This window comes from Petaurus breviceps, unplaced genomic scaffold (genome assembly GCF_028583685.1).
Source record: "Petaurus breviceps papuanus isolate PSGF00001 unplaced genomic scaffold, PetGlider_PUasm1.0 100, whole genome shotgun sequence".
NCBI lineage: Eukaryota > Metazoa > Chordata > Mammalia > Diprotodontia > Petauridae > Petaurus > Petaurus breviceps.
In genome coordinates, this window is record NW_027185573.1 from 2,751,588 (window position 1) to 2,755,409 (window position 3,822).

Below are 3,822 nucleotides of genomic sequence, written 5' to 3' on the forward strand. Positions count from 1 at the left end.
TATCAGGTTCACATTTTCTGGAGGTGCTTTAAGCTATAATTCCATGACTTACTGGGAGGTCCTGTACACATTAACCTTGCTCACATTTGCAAATATAGAGCTGTAAGAGACCTTAAAGGCCTTCTGGTCTGGCCCTCTAATTCAGTAGGTGAGGAAACTGAGGCACTAAAGAAGTTACTTGTCTGGAGTCACACAGTGAGCAAATTTCTGAAAAATGATGTAAATCCAGGTCTTTCTGCCTTCCCGTCTACTGTGCTACATGTTACAAAAAGCTGCCTTCTGACAAAGTCTGAGATTTAGTAGAACATCTTATGAAAGGAGTTGCCATCACCTTTTGGCTAACCGTGCGCCAAGCACCTGTGAACTTCAGTAGCATGACCTTTGAACAGCAGGTACAATTTGTCACTGGATTTATGCTAGGAACCTTTGAGATTTTGAACTCTACTTGCAGAGTCTAAGAAATCAATTATTTTGGGGCGGCCAAGTAGCGCAGCGAGTAAGAGCACCAGCTCCAGTGTTGGAGATCGAATCCCGGGCTCAGACACTTAGCACCCACCCAGAAACACCTGGCCCTGTAATCTTGAGCAACTTACTTAACCCCAATTGCTTAGGGGCGACCAGGTGGCTCAGAGAGTAAGAGCACTGGCTCCAGTGTCGGGATGACCTGGATCAAATCCGTGCTCAGATACTCAGCACCACACCCAGAAACACCTGGCCGTGTAACCTTGAGCAAGTTACTTAACCCCGATTGCTTTAAAAAAAATCAATTATTTCCATACCATAACGCATCAGAGGGGAAATTTCAGGGAGGTCTGGTTACAAATGGTGAGACTAAGCCAAGTTCAATCAGCATAATCATTATACCCTTTGCTTGCCTCCATCTTCTCCCTCCTCCTTTGCGGCTAGTGAGCTAGCACCTTAAAATTTCCTTCCATTCATTTTGAATATATCTTGTATATAATTATATTAGTACACATTATCTTTCCTGATATAAGAATCCCGATGGCAATAATTGTTTAATTTTTTGTCTTCTTTTTGTCCAGTGATTTGACATTCAGAGATCCACAAAGAAGGTGTTTGATATTCTCTGTTCCCAGAAATCTATTTTCTAAGAAGGATAAGACATCACAAAATCATAAAATGTTGGTGGTCTAACCTGTGCTTGAAAAAGATCCCTTCTATGAAATACTTAACATACACTTGAATCTAAACTTTTTAAAAGTGTGCAAAAGAGAAGGAAGTCACAAATTCTTGAAATAGCCCACCTGTTATATTTTTAATCATTAAATTAAATAATTAAAAAGGTTTTTCTTGCATCTGGATCAAATTTATCTGTGGGTGTCATATATTCCACTTAGTTTTATCCTCTAGAGCCAAACAGAAAGATTCTAATATCTCTCCCACATGTTATTCTTTCAATGAAGACACAAGTATTTCTAGTTCCTTCAACTGCTGTTCATGTAGCATGGACTTGAGAACCTTTACTATTCCAGTTGCTTTATGGAATCTTGCTAATCAAGGTCCTTTCCAATCTGTAGTGCTGAGAAATGGCCATGCTACTCCAGATATGACTTGACCAGGGTAGAATGTCATAAAACTATCATTGATTAATTCCTAAAAGCTATTCCTCTATTAATATAGCCACAAATGTCATTAGTTTTTTGTGACTGCATTGGACTTTCAAAGAGTCTTCCAAATCTCAGTATCACACAGCTGAATCACAGCAAATTTTTAGTTTACTAAAAAAAAAAAAAAACACAACTCAGATCACTAATTTTTTCCTAGAAAACTATTCTCTAACCTTGACTCTTTCATATTACAATGATGAAGTTCATTTCTCGAGTTGAAGTATAAGAGTTTACATTTATTTCTACTAAGTTTCTTTGTATTAAATTCAACACTATCCTCAAACTTGTCAATATCTTTTGGGGTTTTTTTATATCCAGATTGTCATCTAGTGTGTTAGGTATCCCTTAACTTTTCATCATCTCTAAGTTTCATAAAATCTAATCTATGCCTTTATAAGAGGCACTGATTGGGATAAAGAGTAATATAATATTTTTTAATTGCTTGGGTTAGAGTCAAAGGACTCAGGATCAAATCCAAGTTCTGCAACCTGATATCTGGATAACCTTGGACAAGTCACTTAACCATTCTTGGTTTCAATTTCCTTATTGATAAAATGAGGGGTTTCAATTAGATGATATCTAAGGTCCCTACAATGATGATGATCCACTGATAAAAATATTAAACAGTTAAAGGTAAATCACAGATCTCTGAGAAACTTCAATACAAACCTCTTTCCAAGTTAATAGAGCATCATCAATGACTCCTTTTTAAGAATGGCTAGTCTTGGATTCATCTAACTGTACTACTATATATCCCATCTCTGTCAATATTTCCTACAAGAATATGTTTCAAAGTGATAAATAGGATAAATTTATTACAAACATATGCAGAACAATAGTTCTCAGACATTGGTGGAAGAACCTTTCATCAGCAGTACTCCTAACCTCAGGGTTGCACCTAGGTAGGGCCAAAGCAAGTCAGCCATGGTCAGCCTCAGTTTCCACATTTGTAAAATGGGGATCATAACACCTACCTCCCTGAATTGTTGTGAGGATCAAATGAGGTAATGTAAGTAAAGCATTTTATAAACTTCAAAATATGATATAAATGATAGTCATCATCATCATCATTATCATCATCATGTACTTTGGGGTCTCTGGTTCCTGATCATGGGCCCTGCATAGTCAGTTTGACTGATCTACCAGTCTAATATCTGAAAAATAAACAAATGAAAAAAGTCACTCCACCCCCTCCTCCAATAAATAGGATCACTGAATCCCAGGTGTACCCTGTTTTAAATAAAGCTATGAACATTATTTGTGATTTTCTTTCTATATTTTCTACATTTTTTCTATCCATTTTTATACAGAATAGAACTGAGCCATGAATTGAAGTCAAGCTCATTGTTCTACTGATTTCAGACTTTATTCTTTTGCCATTTTGTTAAAATCCACATGTCACTTACCCTCTTCAGTCCATTCCCATCACTGCTTTCATGTGTGATCTGTCCAAAAGGTTGACAGTAGACCAGCAATCCTATTTGCCAATTCTTTCAGAACCCTAGGATGAAATTCTTCTGGACCTGGTGACTTGAATCAGTCAAGAGAAGCTAAATGCTTACCTCTTAATGTTTCCATCCTTAACTTGGGTATTAAGTCCTTATCAGCTTTCTCATTCCAAAAATGTGCCACTTAGCAAAAGGAATAGAAACAAATAAAAGTTGAGGAGTTCCCCTTTCTTTCCTTTAACAGGTATTTCATTCTATGTATTATGGATATTGATTCCTTCCATCATTTTATTACCTAGAATTCCTAGTTTCTTTCAAAGCTAAGTTCAGGTACAAGTTTCTATGTAAAAGATTTCTTGATGCTCCAATTGTTAGTCTCTGCTCTCTCAAAATTTCCATGCACTTATTTTATGTATAATTATTTTTTAAAAAATTATTATTTACATGCTGCACTATTTTGTGTACATGTAAGCTCCTTAAAGGCAGGCACAGTTTCAGCTTTGTCTTTTTACACTTAGCACCTACTAAGTTGCTTGATAATTAATTCTTGATCAGTTTCCCTAAAACCATAAAAAAAATTGATGACCTTGGTTTTCCTTGTCAACCTCTGCTCATCCTGTGCTTTAGTACTCAAGAAATTACTCTTTTTTTTAATTGAACATGAACATGACAAAGATCAACAAACATGAATATTTATGTATACAAAAAGTAAAAAAGGTTTTTATATGAACCTGTGAATTGCTATT